The following is a 21769-nucleotide window of genomic DNA, read 5'->3' as shown; positions in this document are numbered from 1 at the left end:
ATGGCATTTAAACATCTTCATAAATTATTTAGATTGTGTTTTATGGTTGTCAGGGTGTGCTTGTGTGTATGTTGTGCGCACGTACATGTGCATACACACACACGTGAATACCGTGTCCAGTTCAGTAAAAATTAAATAAACAATGAATAATTAATACAATTATGTCCCAAATATTGCACAGGACATCTTGGGCGTCTTGTATTTTATCTGGCAACCCTAGATTGCATCAATTTTAACAGAACATCAGAAGCAGATATCTGAAACAGTGTTCCTGCTTAAAAAGTGGTCGGTCCACAGACCAGTAGCATTGGTACCCTCTAAAAGCTTATTAGAACTAATGCCAAATCTCACCACCCACCTCCCGCAGTCTGAACCTGCATTCTATCCTGATCACCTGGCAATCTGAATGTACACCGAACTTTGAGAACGGCCCTAGAATACACTTCCTGACCACGTCTGGAGTGGTAGGAAAATCTATCAGGAGTAACTATCACGCAAGGACTGACACATTTTCTAAAAAAGTGTGATGAAGATGAAACCAACAATACTTTCTAGTGCTGACTTTTGGAATGGCACAAGGGAAGGTTAGTTTTCCATAAGCTTTTCAGCTTTCAGCACATCCCTTCTCCTCACCAGTGTCCATCACACACAATTCAAGGCTAACAGTGAATGAGGCAGTAGAAATTCAGACAGGATGATTAATAGAAAATATGGGCTAACATTTGCTCACATTTATAACAGTTATTTTCAAAGAAAATTCTGGCACTCAGAAATAAAACAATCAGGACATTAAGAGGTCTTGTTTTTATAAACTTAAGTGGACATTCAACTCATTTTAGTATAAACTGTATTAGCTTGTCATCACTATCTATTTTATTTTTTAAAGTTTCCATAGGCACTTAAAAGACAAAGAAATATATTTTAACTCCCTAGAAGAATGAACTTATTTATATCCGAGAAAGCATTTACATTTTTATTTCCTTCAAAAAAGATTTAAGGAAAATAATCAGCATGATTCCCATCCACATGACCTGGTCATCCAGCCCCTTGTTTAAATCAGCAAGAGGAGAAACGTCAAGCGCACTCCACTGGGGTTTTTGGCTTCCCTTCCAACGGGATCAGGGTTAATGCGCACAGCAGCTCCTAGACCAGAAAGCACACCTCTAAGTTTCAGAACTCCGTCGGCAGCTTCACTGTCACTTTGTCGAGACTGAACTCATTAACATTCAAATAAAATATCAAACCCTCTCCAAAAAAGTTTCAGAATTTCAGAAACCTCCAACTTCAAACCCCATACAAATAAAAACAGTGTTTCATAAAGAATATTTTCTATCTAGACTGGTCCCTGACTTCAAGAAGTTTGCACTATTTCGTGGTAAGAATGATAAACATAAATGATATAATTGTATATAACTACATGTTGGAACACATGTACATAAGGGTGTTGGCGGCAGTATCTTTTTTTTTTTAATTATATAAACTATATTTTTTTATTCTGGTAAAATATACACTACATAAAAGTTGCAATTTTCACCATTTTCAATGGCTTTAATTACATTCACAATATTGTGCAACCATCATCACTATTTCCAAAATACTTTCATCACCCTGAACAGAAATGCTGTCCCCATAAAGCAATAATTCTCCATTTCCTCCTCTTCTCAGTCTCTGACAACCTCTAATCTATTTTCTCTCTCTATGAATTTGCTTATTCTAGGTATTTCATGTAAGTGGAATTACACAATATCTGTACTTTTTGTTTGGCTTATTTCACTTAGTATGATGCTTTCTAGGTTCATCCATGTTGAAGGATATATCAGAACTTTTCCCTCTTTATGGATGAATAATATTCCATCGTAGGTACGTACTATAATTTGTTTATCCATTCATCTGTTGGTGAACACTTGGGTTGTTTCCACCTTTTGACTGTTGTGACTAATGCTGCCATTAACATTCTCATACAAGTATCTGAGTCAGTTTTCAGATCTTCGGGATATGCATCCAGAGGTGGTATTTCAACCTCGCTGACTCTGCCACTATTAGTATATTTCAAGAAGTGGTAGTATAATACTAAGACCAATACAGAAGAAGCTGAGTTACACACTAAGGAGAGATTATCTCATTAAATGATGGTTGAGTAAGAAATGATCCTTCCCTTCCTGACACTCAAGAGTTGAGTGGCCCATGGGAGGCATGGAGCCAATTAACTGTGATACAAGACCTATAACAGAGGAAGACAATGAAAAGTCCAGGGGCAGGTGACTGATGGTGTGAGGTGAGGAGAGGGGTCACTGGTGATGAGGGTGGCAATTTGGGGAGCACGGAAGCAGGGCACTGCAGGCAGAGACACAATGTGGGCACAAGCATGAATCTCGTTCAGAAAACAGTAGGGTTCAGTGAGGTGAGGTGTTGACCACAGGAGGAATGGGGCAGAGAATGAGGGCTGAAAAGCAAGTGGATCAAAGCTAGACTGCAAAGCTTCAACTGTAGGCTGAGGAGCTTAATCTGTGGACAACAAGAACCTGCTGGAGGTGTTGAAGCCAATAAATCATCTAATCAGACAAAAGACAATTGAGACAGAAGAGAGGTGGGAGAGACAGACCACAAACAGGCCAGTGAGATGGCTCACCTGGGCAAGTGACAATAAAGCCTGGCAGTGGGAAATCAAAAAGAGGACACATTAGGGTAACAGTTTAGAGGGAAAATCAGTAGAATGGAGAAACTTATTAGATGGGAAAGTCAAGGAAGATACTGGGGTTTCTAGTCAAAGCTTCTACCTGGGCATCAAGGTGGGTCATTAAACCATTCATGAAGACAGGGACTTTGGGTGGTGGGGGGTGGGTAGCAAGATGAAAGCAGTTTAATTTTCCCTTGGCAAAGCCAAATGGACAGCTGAAAGTACACATCTGTGAGAATTCAGAGCCACAGGAATTCTAGGTAGTATACGGTCAGGACTAGTTCATTTTTAGCTGGTTTTTCATATAAATGCAAAATATTTGCAATTTCTTTTAGCTCCAAGTGTCATTTAAAAAATGTTCAGAGAAAACTGAAAAAATAAGAAACCATTAAGTTATTATCATGTAAATCTCAGAAATAAATATCTTAGAGGCAAATATCTCTTCCAGTTTCTTGTCTTCAGCTAACTGTTACAGTCTGAAGGAATGCAACTATAAAACCAAACACAACAGTAACTTGGCTTCTCCCAGTGAAAAGGAAAATTCATTTATCACTATAGAAGGTTTGCCAAAGTACCAGATTAAAAACAAAAGTACTAATGAAATATCTGTTTATGCTGCTTACTATAATATAATATAAACCAAACCACCCATCTTTTATTTTGACAGCAGCATAATTGACATAATTCAAAGCTTTCTATGTTAAATTATCTACTGGTTATTTTGGTAAATTTACATATTTTACTAAGTGAGCTGAGCAACAAACAAGCCAAGAAAGTATTACTAAAGAATGAGGTATTATTTCAATAAACCAAGAATGCCAGATATCCAAATGAAATCTGAAGCAAAAGTAAAAGCATTCTGGTTCCCTGGATGAAATTGAATGAGTCTGTGAAGTAATTTGGCTTCCCTGAAGGACAATTTTTTCATGGAAATCTATTTCAGCCCTATGAATTATTTTTTCTGGCATACCACCTTCATTACTTCCTCTTTGTAGCATTACCAGGATGATCATGTTTTACAACCAATCATGTACAAACTTTCTGTACAACCTACCAAAATTCTAACCTCATTACTAACGTTGAGATTTTGAAAAACCTCTGATGGACCAGAAAAGCTTCCTGGAAGCAGTGCCTCTAACTCAGAAGCCCAGGTTAGCCCCGTTTGACTGCTGACTCAACCCTCACCAGCATCCGGTGGCTCTGAGGTCCCACAGATGTGCATTTTCAGCTGTCTGTTTGACATCTCCAAAGCAACACTAAACTACTTGCTTCCTGCTTCTTCTCCCCCAACCTAGTCACACCCATACTTCAAACGAGTGTGGACAGTGACTGCAGCCTGCCCAGGTGAGCTTCTTGACTGTGCAGAGAATGGTCAGACCACCAAGAAACCCCAGGGAGGCCTCCCAGGAGAAGGGACTTCAACATGAGAACTGCACGGCCATGTCTGAAGAGATGCTCGAGGCCTGTAGCCTCTCCGCTAGTATTTCCTAGAACTGCAGGGACGGTATATTCTTTAGGCTGTTTGTGGTTGCTTTATCAGGTGATGGTCTTAAATGTAACACTGGATTTAGCGGGGAAAACGAAGTCAACAGTGGGGCAGCCACTTCTAGTCTACTCAGCACATATACTTTCATGAGTGTCACTTTCTCCCTTCCACAGTAAGCAGAAAAGACCTACAAATGTTTAAGGTACAGGTGTCCCCATACCATTACCAACAGCCTTCTTAAAATTCAACTGGTAAGGTAATGGTCATGTCAAAGATAAGTGTTCATTCCTGAGAGCTCTTGAAGATTGTACAACAAATCCACCTATCTATAGAAAGAATTAAAGCTTATTTAATACAGACAACAAATCTGGTTTCATCACCAGTCAGACAAAAAATATCCCACATCTAGCACAGGATGACATCCTTTGGTGGATGTCAGGTGCAAACGATTGATAATCATGACCACTCTTCACTGCACCAAGCGCAGTGCTTCCCATGTACTGCTTTCATTTAATTTAATCTTCAGCCTACTTTATGAGATGGCTATTATACCCATTCTATAGATAAGAAAACCAAGGCTAAGAGAGCTTAAGTCAAAACTTGAAACAGCTGAGACTCAGTTTGAACCCAGAGCCGGAGCCTTTCTGAATTCACAGCCAGCAACTGAACTACCACACCTACTGTCTCTGCTCACAGGTGTCCACTGATCTGTTAACTACCAGCCAGCCTTCAGTCTAGACATCCAGCAAGAAGGCTAGCAGCTGGAATGGAAAAAAAAAATGTCTTTCCAAGAAGACCAACTGTTGAACCATCTCAGCAAGTAACTTACATACATCAACACGGTAAAGACTCTGACGTGGATTCATGCTGTGGCAAGAGCTGCAGGACAGCAGAAGAGTCGACAGCCTCCCTTGGTGCAGCCACCAGGAGGGTGGCCACCAGTGATGTTTTCCAGTCCTGATCCACATAGCAGGAGCAAATACGGGTTTACAGGTGCCCTGTGAAACCCTCTGGGAGTCATTCATCTCAGCCTTCCCTGTTCCCTACTGCGCTCCCCTTTGCCCCACTCACCCTTCAAGTCTTGGGTTAAATTTCATCTCCTCCAGGAAGCCTTCTCTGACCCTTCTGGACTGGATTAGGCTCCTTTATTGTATGTATGTCTTTAATAAACCTCACTGCTTTTCCTTTCGTGTACCTACTATGATCATAATTGATTGTATTATGATTTTGTCTTCCTTTGTCTCTCTCAGCAAGGGCTACAGGACAGGCTGTGCCTGATTTGTTCAACACTGTATGCTTGGGGCCTAGCCACAGGACCTGGAATATAAAAGACAGTCAAATGTTTTTTAATTGAAGTATAGTTGATTTATAATGTTGTGTTAGTTACAGGTGTATAACAAAGCGATTCAGTTATCCATAAATATATTCTTTTTCATATTCTTTTCCATCATGGTTTATTATAGAATATTAAATATAGTTCCCTGTGCTATATATAGTATGACCTTATTGTTTATCTATTTTATATACAGTAGCTTGTATCTGTTAATCCTCAAATCCTAATTTATCTCTCCTCACCCCCTTTCCCCTGTGGTAACCATAGTTTGGTTTCTATGTATGTGAGTCTCTTTCTGTTTTGTAAATAAGTTCATTTGAATCATATTTTAGATTCCACATAGAAGTGATACCATATGGTATTTGTCTTTGTTTTTCTGGCTTACTTCACTTAGTATGACTAACTCCAGGTCCATCCATGTTGCTGCAAATGGTATAATTTCATTCTTTTTATGGATGAGTAATGTTCCATTGTGTGTGTGTGTGTGTGTGTGTGTGTGTGTCACATCTTCTTTATTCATTCATTTGTTGATGGACACTCAGGTTGCTTCCATGCTTGGCTATTGCCAATAGTGCTGCCATGAACACTGGGGTATAGGTATCTTTCTGAATTCGAGTTTTCTCTGGATATATGCCTAGGAATGGGATTACTGGATCACACGGCAACTCTATTTTTAGTTCTTTAAGGAACCTCCATATACTGCCTTCCATAGTGGCTACATCAATTTACATTCCCACCAGCAGTGTAGGAGGGTTCCCTTTTCTCCAGACCCTCTGCAGCATTTATTGTTTGTGGACTTTTGAATGATGGCCATTCTGACTGGTATGAGGTGATACCTCATCGTAGTTCTGATTTGCATTTCTCTAATAATTAACTATGTTGAGCATCTTTTCATGTACCTATTGGCCGTCTGTATGTCTTCTTTGGAGAAAAGACAGTCAAATATTTAATGCGTGAATAAATCTGTGTTTTAAACAGAAAATTATAATAATGGAATTCATTCAAGGAATTCTGCTCTACTGCTATTTTACCAAGAATGTAACATCTACAAAGAGGTCTGTCTCTACCGTGCTTCACTCACTTGTAAGTCAAGTCAGTATATATTTATTGACCACGAAGTGAGTTCCCAGAGCCATGCTAGGCGCAGTGAGGGCCACCAATGAAGACATGAACTCCCAGCCTACCCTTTTACAATCCTGTCAAGTACGGTCACTAACGTGAGACCAAGCCCAGCCCACGTTTCTTCAGTGGCAGCTGCACTTACCAAAAACCCTGCCAGACCGGCCCCTCCCCCACCTGATTTACGGACAATTCCAGGCTGCTAAGAAGCTCAGCACTCAGCGCTCTAGCTGGGGAAGCAGGGCTCTGGATATAATCAGCGTTCTCCTGTGCCCTTCTTGGAATGGCATCCTTTCAAGGTACTTTTCCTTCATTAATATCCATCTGCCGAAAGCAAACTCAAATCATTCCTGGACTCCTTCCTCATTTGAATGAGTTGTCAATCTAAGTGGCGGCAGTATTCCGCCAGAGAGGGTCATATTCACTTACGCTGGAGACGTGTAACATACCAGGCAGGTTTTCCATGTCTAAATTGCTGTTATATAATAAAATGCCTTCACTAAACAAAGAAATATTCCAGATAAGTGGCAGCAAACTATGTGCTGCTGGAAATACTTTTCTAACAGAGCAATAACAGAACGTTCTGTACTCTACCAAAGTGAATTTATATTCTGCTGCGGGTAAATGAGATTTTGGGCTTATTTGTTTGGGGGTTATTTTTGTTTTTGTTTTTGTTTTTGTTTTTGTTTTTTGGTGGTCACGTTGACACTAAAGATCAGCATCAATTTCTTTTAACACACTGGATCAGAGAGAGCAACATGGCAAGAGTATCACCACTAACGCACGGCAGGCATCATTAACTAATTACGGTGCTCTGCCCAGATGCGGAATCTGCACTCCAGGCAGCCATCATCAATCAATCAAAATCGATGAACAAGATGAAGCTCATCTGTGAGACCTACACCAGAGTCACACTCACAGGAAATAGTAATACAACAAAAATGCAGGGCTGCTGCTTCCCAGTAAGAATACCCTACACCCTGATCCAGTCAGAGTCTCACAGGGTTTCCTTCTCAGCAGACTATATGTTTTCTGAAATTTCCTCTCTGAGTTGATAATAAACGGATAAGGGTTGAATTAAAAGTGGTTGGGAATGTGGGGAAAAAAAACGTTCTCAACAAAAATGTTCTGGGAGCCCGCATTCCCATTCCAATAGCTACTTGTTTGATCCTTCAAACCTCTAGGATGGTTTTTGTTGAAAGATTCTTATCACCCTATCAAAATCTTTAAGATCAGTTCGGACAGATAACAGAAAAGACTGAGTGAAAGAGATAAACAAAGGGTTTTCTTACCTTTAATGCCACGTAACACAGAGCCCGATAGTTTTAAATCCAGCTCCCCACGCCTTCTGTTCAAGGCACCCAGCAAATCCCAAAGAAAGCGGAGCTGGTGGCTAGGGAAGGGAGGAGCAAAGAGAGAATACAGAGCCAAGTGCCCCCAAGACTTCTCTGCCACCAATGAAGGCTCCCATTTCCCTAGTCCTTCCTGTCACTGATCACAAACACACTAGAGGGAACAGAAATGGGACCACACAAATACAGAAAAACAGTATTTGAAAAGATTTTGAATTGTTAATACCATTAGACTGAGTGTTTGCTTAAAAATGAGAATTTAAAGTATTTATCATCTGAATCTGCTCCACAGAAGTTGGAGGAAAAGGGTCTTGTTCCCACGGTAACCTTTTGCATACCTGATTCTTTTGCTTCAATGCTATTCACATGCATTCATCCACATTTTAATTTCTCCCAGAAATGAAGACCACACTCTAATGAATGACAGGAACCATTTGCCAGCACTCTTATCAAAACGTCCTGAGAAGAGGAGAAAGCTTGTGTATGCATGGGCGTGGGGTGCTCTGGGTTATTATGGACAGTTTTGTAGTTTTTAATTATTTTTTTTTATTTGAGCACAACTATGCATTTCTATCTAGTAGAAAATCCTCCCCCCCCCCCCAATTTTATATATGAACATGAAAACTGAGACCACGTATGCTGGTTCACCACTGGATTTCGAGGATCAAATAAAGAATGAGGACTCAAAAAATGTGTTAAATGAATCAATACCAGGTATTCCTCCTCTGCCCTGCTGTTAAAACTGCTGTCTTCCAAGGGGAGGAACAGTGAGTGATAATATGAAACAAGTATCTGCCAGGCACGAGTTCTTAACTTCAGGCCAGTTAAGTGATTAGGGTCCTTATGAGGGGGGTGGGCTGGGGTGGCCTCGCACAGCCCTGTGGGTTGGCAAGTATGGCAGGTGGGTGTTTACACTCCTTACACAGCATCCAAGACACAGGGCTTGTAACCTCAAGAACAGTTTTACTAATCCACTGCCTGGCCAAAAATTCTTTGAAAACTCCAAACCTAGAAAAGATTTATGACTTCTGAGATACGGTTTCCTTTTATTAGATGACAGTTACATAACCAGTTCTGTGACCTCTTCCCCCTGGCTGCCTGGAGGGGTGTTGCCGTGTTTCACCCTCACTCAGCAGCTCTACTGGGAGGGCTGGCTGGGCAGGCAGGCTCTCTCTGTCCTTGCCTTGTTTCCTGTTGTGCACGTGTCATTTTTTGCCAGCAGCCTTGAGCCTCTGGTGGATGTAGTTGGAGAATAAATTATCAATTATAAACAAACCAGGAAGAGGTGGATTCTTCACTGCTGCTTGGGAACAGCACTAAGAACGAATTTACAGAACACTGGCACAAAGTCAATTAAAACAAACACATCTTTTCATGCTGAAGCCCCCTTTCCTATTGTGAACTGGTCATTCTGGAATAAACTCAGCATAGGGAAGAACAGGTTTTTCTTCAGGCACTATTTCCAGATCCTTTTTAGGTAGCACCCTTGGGATTTCAAGTCAGAATGTAATAGAGAAGAACAAATCTGACTCCATATTAAACCTGTTCCTTTGGCTTCAACCCTTGCTGTTTTCTGAGCTTAGCCATGCTGGTTCTGTGCCTTTTGTGGAAAAAAAAAAATGTTGTCCATAGCCTGAAGTATACAGGATAGCCCATTCTCAAGGCTCTGACCTCTAACAGTGTAACACTTCTCCATTCATACAGAGATTAAAAGCTGCAGAACAGAGACTAACATTTGTCTTGTTGGAGGTATACAAGAACACCATGACCTGACCTAAGAGGACAGCTCCAAGAACAAAGGATTCCAACACCAAGAAGTTTGCAACAACCAGCCACACCCCTTCCCTTTTTAGGATAAAAGAAGCCTTAATTCTGACTTGGGTAAAATAGTTCTCCAGGACACTAGTCTCCCATCTTCTTGGTTTGCTGTCTTTCTGAATAAAGTCATTATTCCCTGCTCAAAAACCTCATCTCCCGATTTATTGGCCTGTCATTTGGCGAGCAGAATGAGTTTGGACTCTAACAAAAATTCAATCCACAAGGAAGAGTAGCATTTAAAGTAAGCCCTAAATCTTTGCATCTTGGTTTTTCTTTATTAAATATGCCTGATAAATGCCCATTAGTTTCATCAAGAAGAAAAAGGAATCAGGAGGACATAGGATTTTGAAAAACTCTACAGGCCAGTTTCCCAAACCATAATATCCCCAAAAAAAGGATGCTTGTCTGCACGAGGAAAATAGAATTCCACGTCTCCTCTGACATTTTTCAAACGTGCTCCAGTTTGACAGCAGCTAGCTCCAGTCCATCCCTTTTCATACAACCCACTCATTCAACTTCCAGAGGATTTTTTAAATACTTTCTTTTTAGATGGTTATTAGCGCAGGCTAGCACAGTATCCAAAGAACGGGATCTGTGGTAAACAATCCTCATCCTGGCTTTAAGTGGATCTGGGATAATGAGTCATTTCTGTTTCTTCATTTACCGAGACGGAACAAGCGGAGTGGGGAAGACTGGGTCAACCCTCAGCGCCGCCACACCAGTAATCAGCTCAAGAAAGACCACTGGCAGCACAGGGAAGCAGGAAACATGCCAGGAAGAGGGGAAGAGATCCTACAGGCCAATGGTAGGGGAGCACGAAGGCATGAAAAGAGAGAACGTGCAATGAAGCCTCCACATCACCTCCTCTATACCAAAGACCAAGCTTCCCATTTTCTTTTTCTCAGCCTTTATGCTTTCCTCCAACATTAGCTACAGGCGCTCTCTTATCTCATGAGTAAATTCTATCAGATAACAATACCTGTAAGAGCACACATTTCCAACTAAAGTCCATTTTGCACTGGACCTACCATGGCCAGACTAATCGTAATTACACCACACCTCTGGAAAATGCATGCAGGCTCTTGGTTACAAGCGCAGATTCTGGAGCCAGATGGCCTGGGTTCAAATCCCGCCCCGGCTCTTTTACTAGCTGTGTGACCTTAGGCAACTCAACGTCTCCAGGCTCTGCTTCCTCATTTGTAAAGCGGGAATAATAATGGTATGACCTCATGTGGTTCTCAGGATGACTGAATGAATTAAAACGTGTTAAGTGGTTAGAACATGGTCTGGCACCTGGTATGTGCTCATTAACATTCATTATTATTCATAGTGCAATAAAATGCCTTTCTCTCCTGTATGAATTTACACAATTCATATCTTTTAAATAATGCCAGTAGGCTTCCTTACTTTTCCAGTCCACTCCGTTCAAGAGCACCAATTCTAGCTCCTGTATTTCCATCACTTAAGTCTGGGTAGTCAAGTGTAATACAATCCTGCCGTACACCAAATCTGCTCAAAATCACAGGTATACACTTCCTCATCATTTTTTTTAAACTGTAATGGGCACTTATCAATGATAAAATTAGAGGAGGGTCTAGCTTAGTTAGTCCTCTATAGGTCCTATGTGTTGGTACCTCATCAGTGAGTTACAGATGGGAAAGCAACAAACCAGAGAAAACTGACAATTTGCTGACAAGAAGCGGTGGAATATTTCTTTACATATAAATACTATTCTTGGCCCTGGCCTCCTGCTCATTGTGAGGAAGAAGTCATGTCACGATTAAGAGGCTTTAAGCCAGGCAAGGCCCAGATGCTCTTGGCAAAAACACAGGGGGCACCATGTTTATTTTTAGAGTCCCCTATGGTAGGCTAAGTAATGGTCCCCAAAGATGTCCACGTCCTGTGAACATGCTACCTTCCATGGTCAAAGGGAACTTGCAGATATGATGAAGGGTCTTGACACTGGGAAAGCATCCTGGATCATCCAGGTGGGTTTGATGTAATCACAAGGGTCCTTCCAGGAGAAAGGCAGGAAGATCAGACTCAGAAGATGTAAGGATGGGAGCAGAAATCAGAGAGGAAAAAAGACAAGATGCATTTGGCCCTGAAGATCCAAGAAATGGTCATAAGCCAAGGAAAGCAGGAGTCTTGTGGAAGCTAGAAAAGGCACAGCAATGGATTCTCCCCTAGAGCCTCCAGAAAGAACCAGCCCTGGTGACACCTTGATGTTAGCCCAGTGAAACTGACTTCAGATTTCTGATCTTCAGAATTACAAGGAAAAAAAAATGTGTTATTTTAAACCACTAAATTTGTAGTAGTTTGTTACAGCAGTGATAGGAAACTAATGCACCCCCTTAATCTGTTTTAAACCTCTCTCTTTCTAACCTCCTGTTCCCTTGCCAATATCCAACATCCAGTATCTGCATGCAGGCCTCTTAACTACTTAGGGGCCTGACTTCAGAGCTTCATCAATCTCAGAAAGCTCAAAGTTCCAGACCCAGCTCTCTCCTCTACTCATTCACTATTTACTGAACACCTACCACATACCAGGCTCTACTCTAGGCACAAAGAACACACAGCCCAGGGCAATTCCAACAAAAATCCGTGCCTTGGTAGCACCTATCATCCAGTTCCTAGGGAGGTCAGCCCCACCCTGTTCAACCCCCTCAGAGCCCCAGTGGAAGATGGCACAAATAGCTGTTAGCATGACTGATGAAAAATAGAACAAAATACTCTCTTTCAAGTCCTTCAAAAGACGCTTTAAAAAGAGACTTTCACAGTAGGTGACTACCAGGAAGGAGAAGGGGAGCGAGGAGGGGAGGGTATACGCCGGCAAAGATGGGAACACGCAGGTTGTGCCCAAGGAGCGTGGTGGTGGACTTGTTCATGATATATTTTCACAGGGGTCTATGACACAAAGAAGTTTAAGAACCACTGGCTTTGTAGAATGAAAAACCTAACACAGAAAGATACACAAAAACTGAGAAATGAGTGGAGGATGAAATGATAAACGTAGCCAGGGCCTAGACTGGGAGAACTCAGACTGCCATGTTAAGCAGTTTTAATTCCTTCCCTACGTAATAGAGAACCACTGAGGTTTCTTCTACTTTAGAAAGTAACCTAGAGGCAGCAGGGTGAAGGGCAGGATGTAGGGCTGAAGTCTGAACTGAGGAGCAAAGAAGCAGGCAAGGAGGCCAACCACACGTCTACGCACATGATCCACTTAAGAGAAGAGGAGGCTGGCAGTTCCTCAGAATGTTAAACGCAGGGTTACCATACGACCCAGCAAGCCCACTCCTAGGTGTATACCCAAGAGAAATGAATACCTATGTTCACACAAAAACCTATACACAAATGTTCATAGCAGCTTAAAATATACCAGTAAAAAGGAGGAACAGCCCAATGTCCGTCAACTAATGAATGGGTAAATAAAATGTGGTTTAGCCATACAATGGAATATTATTCAGCAATAAAAAGAAATAAAGATTCGTACATGTTACAACATGGATGAACCTTGAGAATACTATGCTAGATGAAAAAAGCTAGTCAGAAGAGACCACATATTGAATGATTCCATTAATAGGAAATGTCCAGAACAGCTAAATCCATAGAAACAGAAAGTGGACTGGTGGCTGTCCAGAGCTGGGGAAGTTTTGGGGGAAATGAGGGCTACTGGGTACAAGGCTTCTTTTTGAGGGGCTGAAAATGTAAAGTTGATTGTGGTGATATTTGCTCAATCTGTGAATATACTAAAACCACCAAATTACATAACATAAATGGTTTATTTGCATGGTATGTGAATTATTCTCTTAATAAAGCTCTTTTAATGAAAAAGGGCAGCTGGGAAATGAACAGAAGGGGTCAGAGCTGATACCCACTCATTCTGCTCATGTATAGAGCTCTCTCTTTTCCTACTTTCCCAGAAAGCAGATTCCGTGTGTGTTTCATTTCTTTTTAAGTGACTTTTATGAAAACTCCCAAGATTTAAACAATAAAGGAGAGCTGTTCTGATTCAGGCCGGGTCAGGAGGCCCAGAGTCCAGTTGTTTGGACTAACACCCAAATTGGCTGACCCTAAAGTGCCTTCAGGGAATTCTGGGCCCCTGGGAACGCAATCTGAAACCACTCTGTGGATCTAAAGGGCTGAGTGACGTGGGAATGTTAAGCATCTCTGTAGGGTCAGCGAGAGGGAACCCAGCCAGGATCTCCCCAGTCACACCAAGGCACTGGAGACAGTGTCCACACCGAAGCAGCCTGGCCCCACTGCTCAGGCCTTCGATCCAAGTGACAACTGTCAGCCTTCTACCTCCTCACCACATAGATCCCCTCCGACGGGTGAGTAACAGGTTCATTTGTAGAAAGCTAAAACAGGTTTGTTTTCACATCCTCCCATAAGACTTTCAAAGAGGCCCAATGATAGCAGCTGAGTCCCAAAGAATCAAAATGGGATATAAAAATCTTACCTAGCATTTAACCACAACCAAGATGCTGGCAGCCTTTAACTTTCTTTAATAATGGTGAATTTTGAATTACAAAATACATTATCTATTCCTTTAGAAACATTTCTATAGTAAGTGTACTTCTGAAGTCTACATTCCCTGCTGCCAGTCAGTAATCTACAAGCCATGAGCAGTCACATTTCACCAATGTTTGTGCTCTGTCTTACATACACACCACCTCCTTCTCTTTATTTCTCTACTAAAACCCTGGTCCCTAAATACACAGCTTCTGCCGTGGTATTTTACTCTTCATAGCATTCCCCACTTTTATTTTTCTTCCCTGCTTCAATCCACTTTTAAAGAATTTACCAAAACCCCTTACTAAAAACTCTGGCCCCATCACCCGTTCCTCTGAACTGCCAATGAGACCCAGCTGTCCAAACCAAATCTCTAACTGCTGGCTTCTATCCATATGACTCCCTCTAAGAAAAGCCCACAATGCACCTCTCCTCTTGGTTCCTTCCCAACCAGCTCTCTGAGGCCCTTCATAAAGCCAACCTACAGCTGGAATCCACCTACACGCTGGGGAAGGACAACGTGACTGCAGAACCTTCTTTTATTGCTTGTTAAGAAGGACAACACTAGATCACCACAAATACGTCATTCGCCAGGATACACAGTGGCCAGATTGTGGAGAGGTGACCACTTTCAGTTTGCAGGGAGTTTGTGATTCTCTAGTTTTCCTTCTTTATATATATATATATGTGTGTGTGTGTGTGTGTGTGTGTGTGTGTGTGTGTGTGTGTGTGTGTGTGTGTGTGTGTGTTTTAATGGAGGTACTGGAGATTGAACCTCATGTATGATAAACACACTACCAGTGAGCTACTCCCTCCCCTCTTTTTTTTTTCTAATTGACATCTTAACAGTTGTGACAACCACTGTAAGCAGCTCATCTGGACTTTCGCCAAGATACATATACACCTGCATTTGGTCACTTCTCTCCCAAAGAGTAGCTCCCACAACCGCCTCCATCCTCATTTTCTGCCACAGAAGCAGGGCAGGCTTCCAGCTTCTTGCACGAATTTGAGAAAGACTAAAGAAACTGCCTACCTGGGGTTTACCCAAAGGAGAACTGCACTGTGATCCTTTAATAAGGTGATGGTCTCCAGTTTAAAAGGAATGCAAGAGGCCATGCCTGTGGGAGGGAAGGGACGTGCTAGCAGACCACTGGACCGCAGGATGCAGGGCCTGCCAAGGCACGTGACTGCTCGCGATGTCAGCAGCTTCTCGGGTTTCTCTAGAAACTGAAAATGCCTTGGCACCTGTGCTAACAAGGCCAGCCAGAGTTTCAACTACCGAATTGTTGTGTTATTACACCTGATGGCTTAACTAGACCTCGTATAGTGCTTTACAGTTTCCAAGTGGTTTTATACATCTTTCTATTAAACAGTAGTTCCTTTTCCAAGGGCTCTCCTTAGGACTCGTTATAGCTAGGTAAAATAAGCATCCACTGGCTCCTTTCTAAAACAAAATGAAACAAAACATACAGTATAAATTTTTTTTTTTTGGCAAACTGAAAAGCCACAATTCAGCAATAGAGAAGTGGTTTCTGAAACAAAAAATCATTTGTAGGTTTTATTATTATTATTATTCAGTGATATCGTAAATAAACTAGGGGCAGTTAACTTTATTAAAAAAGTGCACAGAATTTCTCTCTAGGAATTTCAAAAGAACTCAAGACCTCTGAAAAACATATAATGTTTAAGGCCCTTTCTTTTACAAACCTTTGGCTTCCTGTATAGTAATTCCTTACATTTTTTTGTTTTGTTTTGTTTCATTCTGTTTTTAAGGTTGGCTTGAAGATAAACAATAGAAAAAGGAGAGGGAAATATTTTATTTCCTTGTAAAGTTAACGGACATGTGAGGTTCTAGGTAAAAAGAGTCACCACCACGCTTGTCCCCCTTCTACAATAGTCGACATGGCCCAGAAGGGGCAGGGCTCACACTCCCAGCTCTATGTGTGGGCTGCAGGCCACCTCAGACTTGAACCATAGGAATGAAGTGCACCTGCAGGTGAGGGACAGAGGTCAGAAATCTAACCGTGACCTTCTGTAGAGACTTTGAAAACAAGGTGAAAGGGATGCCACCACTGTTCCTTTGACTTTCACCCTCCACTCTATGCCACAGCGGTAAATTCAATGTTGTAAAAAAAAAAAAAAATAGACACCGACAGCATTGTAAGCAGGAGTCCCCTCCCCAGGAAGCCCCAATCTGCACGCCAAGGGCACTTCCACGGCATCCAGGACCCCCAGAGACTCAGCCTAACAGGCGTCCCCATCATTATCTTTCTTTGCTGTGCTTATAGTATGTTTCTCTTATCAAGACAGTTCCTAATTTTAAGCATTTCTCAGTTTTCAGGAGTTGCCTTACCTTCTACCAGATTAATACCCAGGAGCCAACTCAGGTTTCTCAATTTTTTGAATCAGGAAAAAAAGTGCGTGTAGGTATATAAACCTGTTCTTTAAAAAAAGGGTTTTTGCTCCCATGTTAACACTATTAAAAAAAATGCAAATCGACCTGATTCTTTAGTTGCATCAAAAATTTGACAAAGGAGTATTATTCCAGTGCCCATCTAATATTAACAGAGGGAAAAATAAAGGAAAGATCAGAATGTGTTATTAAAAATACTATTTTCTCAATGCCTCAAATCACATACTATTAGAGACAAAGGTCTATTTGAAATTCTTTATGCTTAATTTCTCTAAGTCCTGGTGACAGTGTTCACCCTAATACATTAAAACACATTCCCCCTCCCTCCCTCCTCTAATACTTACTGAGGCTATAGAGAGAGTCTCTGAGGAACTCGTACACAGGCACAAGGTCCGTTGACTTTATCAGGCTAATTCTGAACAAATGATAAAACCAACAAAATGAGCTTCAGAGCCTCTCAAACGGGTGGTTGATGGGTTGAAACTGCCACATATGTGTATTTTAAAAATGTGAATTATTTCCCAACACTTAAAAATCAAGACTGTAGCCACACACCCAGATTTCCCACTTTTCTTGAAATATCAGATCGTGACACTGAGCTCATGTTCCCACAACAGCCACAGTGGCTGGGGCTGCATTCACACCCCCGTATAGAGTGACCCCAGTGAACCTACCACTCAGAACCACCTCACACCGTCCTGCTTGACCTGGCTGCCAAGACAGAGATTTGAATTTGACCCCCCTAGGGAGGGCTCCAGAGTCAGATGTGGGGCTGAATTCTGGCTCACCCCTTATTATCTGAGTACTTACTACTTGGGTGCAATTTACCTAACCTCTATGCTTCTCCTCCACTATCTCCTGTACAGATCATGGCAAGCATTAAATAACACAAAGGATTTAGCACAGTACCTGACACATGGGGCTGGACAAGTAGTGATAGATGTTATTATTATCATCATCAAATGACAAAGCATCCAAGGGATACTTGAGAAGACGCTCATTTCCATCCAAGTCAAAAGGTTTTTGAAATCATTATTTACACCCCCTTAAATTTATGTATAATTTAGAAACAGTTTAAGTTATCAGGGACTCATTAAACTTTTGCTTCCATGTATCAGGATCCTGCAAGCCCAGACTCCACATATGTGGGGGGAAAAATGTAACTTTTGGTTTTCAATCAATTCCCAAGAAAAGCAACATATTGTTTATTAGAAATACTTTTATGCACGTATCAGTCTATTCCTTATCCCTGATAAGTTTCTCATATTAATATAAAAAGAAAGAATACAAGCATTTATCAGTCTGTAAAATGTTATTTACCCCATGAGGAAGAATTAATCGCTGTAATTAGCATCAACTTTCAACAAATGCATGGCTCTAAAATGTTTGTCTTTCATTACAAAGCCTTTGGAGTTTTCGAATTGCAATAACTGATATCTTTGTAAGAACTATAATTAATTGGGAACATTTATAGTTCAATTACAGAAGGAATAAAGGAAGAAAAATGATACTCAGCCATCTCTTCATAATCTTAATGCAATCTCAGTGAGTCAAAATCAGTAGAAAAGGCTTGTCAACTTATATTTGTAATCTGAGCCAGAAGAAAGGAGACGAGAAGCTAAATCCAATTATTTATAGCACCCTGGCAAAAGTCCATAATGCATTTTTAAAGAGGCTGGAGGAGGAGGGAAAAAGAATCCATGGAAACCTTACTAATAAATTCTCTTGCAATGGCATAGTTAGGTATTAATGGCACCTGGCTGAACACACTATATTCTGATGTTAAGTAAACTGCTATAATGCCTTAACAATTTCTCAAATGTTGATCTGGGCTACTGTATACATGAAAACTGATACAAACAAGGGCTATTATGATCCTTCTAAAAGCATTTTACTTCCAAGCCAACAGTAGTAAAGCACAGCCCATCCTTCACACAACAATGTGAAGTTATAAAAACAGGCACCTTGTTTATGCAATAGATGTTTTTATAAAGCTAAATCTTTTCTTGTAAATCAAATCACTACACATGACCAATAAAATCTTGGACGGTTCATTTTGCAAAAAGAAAGGCAATCGGGGGGTGGAAAGGCAATCTAGGGGTGGAAATGCTCCCCCTCAGAATGTATCTGTGCTGTGTGTCTGGATCTTAACCCAACCTGTCTTTGAACACAGCCTGCACTTCCTGCATTCAGAAAACAATTGACACCAGGAAGAAGCAGCCATGTCTGGCTGTGAGTGAAACCTCAACAGCAGCGCTGTTGCCATTTAGAGGGCAGCGCTCTACCTTTCCTTCCTCTGTTCAGAAGTGACGCCAACTATTCCGACAGCAGGCACAAAAGCCCCGCTGAGACTTAGGGCTTCCAAAGGTGCACCCTTGATCACTCTGTAAGTGCAACTTCATCTACCGCAACTGCTTCCTGTGCAGAACTTTGCATCGCATATAGTGCAAAATACAGATCCTCAGAAGAATTCCACAAGAGACTGAAGTCATTCTTAAGGGATGCTGATTTTCTTCCCTTTATGAATATGGGAAGAAAAATCAAAATCTCGATGCCACTTGGCTTCCAGAGTGCCCCACTCTCCTGGGTTTCCTTCTACCCATACTGGCTGCTCCTTCTCAGTCTCCTCTGCCAGCTCCTCCCCCATCTTCCCAATGTCTTAGAACTGGAAGGCCCCAGGGCTTGGTGCTTGGAGCTCTCTCCTCTATCTCTGTTTTTTCTCTGGTAACCTCAGCCAGCACCACAGCTTGAAATTCTGTCTATATGCCAACCACTCCCAAATACAAATACGTCTCCACCCTTCAGACTGCCCCAATCCACATGTACATAAAGCTGCCTATTCAGCTGTGCCTCCTGATGTCTCACAGCCATCTCCCAAGGAACAGGGCATGTGAACAAGTAACTCAGCACTACAGTTAAAGGCAAAACTACAGAGACAGTAAAGATCAGTGATTGCCGGGTGCTTGGGGAGAGGGAAGGATGAACAGATAGTAGACAGAGGATTTCTAGGGCAGTGAAAACCATTCTGTATGAGACTATAATGGTGGGTACATGTCATTACACACTTGTCAAAACCCATGGACTGCACAACACCAAGAGTGAACCCTAACATAAGCAAGGACTTTGGGTGATAATGATGTCAGTGTAGGTTCATCCATTGAAACAAATATGCCACTCTGGCGGGGATGTTAAAAATGAGGGAGGCTGTCCTTGTGGGAGGTCAAAATATATATGGGAAATCTCCGCACTTTCCACTCAGTTTTGCTGTAACCCAAAACTGCACTAAAAAATAAAATATATTTTAAAAAATACAAGCCATCAGTGAATGAACAAAGTGAAAAGCGACATCTAAAGGCTTATCACTCAATTTGTTTTCCCCTGTCAGTGTATTTATAGCATCCCAGCTAGAAAAGTGCATGATGCTTCTCCCAAAAGATCTCCAGAAGAAAGGAGGGTCCCAGTCGCCCAGTCACCAGTATAAACTTGCTTACATCAAATGGAGTCCACAGGCACCCCAACTCTTCCCACAAGGTTAAAATGTACGTTTGTTATTCTTAACAAAATTGTGATCTCTTAGATCCCTGGACTAGTAGTGTTTCCCCCAAGTCTTCCCTGGCTCCTGGAGAAAAAGCTGACCAGTGGGAAAGACATGATCTCTCTGCTCTAGTGCCAGAACCAGACTCCAGGCCACACTTTCACAGAGCAGGACACAGAATGAGTTAAGAGTCACACAATTTCATGCCACATCTGAACACCCTTCTCTGCTCTTCCTCTTCTCCAAGCAGCTGCCCAAAACTAAGAGGAGTGAGTTTTTCAACTTAGTTCTTAAAGAGGAAAAAGAAATTCATCATCCCAAAGTGTATTTACAGAAGTAGCCGCTGATTAGGTATGAGCTGGTATCTGAGTCATCTTCACAGCTGACTAGCAGCACCACATAATTTATCCTTCAAATTGGGACACCTCTTGAGTGTGAAAAGGAGCAATTAATAATTACACCCAAACAACTGAAATTATCCTGGGCAAATAAGGATGTGCAATTATCCTAACAGAGCACTTACCGTATACTAGGAACTATCCTAACTGTTTTTCATGTATTGACTAATTTAACTTCCACAACAACCCAAAGAAGTAGGTACCCCGCTGCCAGCCATCTCCATTTTGCACACGTGTGTACTGAGAGACAACGATGTTAGGAAGCTTGCCCGAGGGCACACAGGGCAGGTGCAGAGCAGAGACTGGAACCCAGGCAGACACTGTCACTCACCATGCAAATATGATCAGTAACACCATGCTTAGCAACACTCTCAAAGTCTCAATCTTTACAAAGTTTTAGAATAAACAATGAAAACTTAACTGTAGTTTTTCACAGTCCTGAGTTATGTCATTACTGGGACTTTTCTTTCCTCTCTCTCACATCTCACTGAAATTATTCCTGCTATACCTTTGGATAGAATGAGAAGAAATAAACTCAACTCGAGCTAGCAAGGAGCTGGCCGCTTAAGTTTTGTCTCTGTAGCCCGTTTTCATTATTTGAGGTAGCTGTGTCCTATAAAGTTACTGTAAACACTGAATTAGCAAATATTCAGCCATTACTCCTAAGTGGAAATATCGAGTTAGGTTTCTGCAAGCCTCTGGTCACAGCATTTTCAACAACTGATCAATACAGAACCTTGCTTTATATGTGTTTCTGTTTAAAGGCATTTTATTTAATATTGTTATTGATTCCTTAGCACTGAACTCATGCCAACAACACTACAACGCACGGCTGAACAAAGCTTATCTAACACACACATTTTCTCCACAGGGCTCAGCACAGACTTCTTGCACTTGGGAACCCTAGACATCACTTCAGCAATACACTTGGAGGCCATTTTAAACGGCAAAATCACTGGCAAAAAAAAACCCCACAAAAATGCAAAAAATGTTGCATTAAATAGACCACATGTGTGAATGACTACAAAAGCACAGGAAGTATTGATTTGGGGTTACAAGTAAATTTCAGTGGGAGGCAAAGTCCCAAACACGGAAACCACAAATAATGCATATCAACTATATG

At 41.5% G+C, this 21769-nt stretch overlaps 1 protein-coding gene across 3 annotated transcripts in view; it reads right to left on the bottom strand.

The window, feature by feature from the left end:
- Window positions 1-21769, bottom strand: part of ARHGEF26 (Rho guanine nucleotide exchange factor 26) — a 117565-nt gene that overhangs the window by 52819 nt on the left and 42977 nt on the right. The gene's annotated exons all lie outside the window — the stretch shown is intronic.

This window comes from Camelus dromedarius, chromosome 2 (assembly GCF_036321535.1).
Source record: "Camelus dromedarius isolate mCamDro1 chromosome 2, mCamDro1.pat, whole genome shotgun sequence".
In the NCBI taxonomy this organism is placed as follows: Eukaryota; Metazoa; Chordata; class Mammalia; order Artiodactyla; family Camelidae; genus Camelus; species Camelus dromedarius.
Note: the sequence above shows the minus strand (reverse complement) of the source record. Positions and strands in the feature narration are given on the sequence as shown.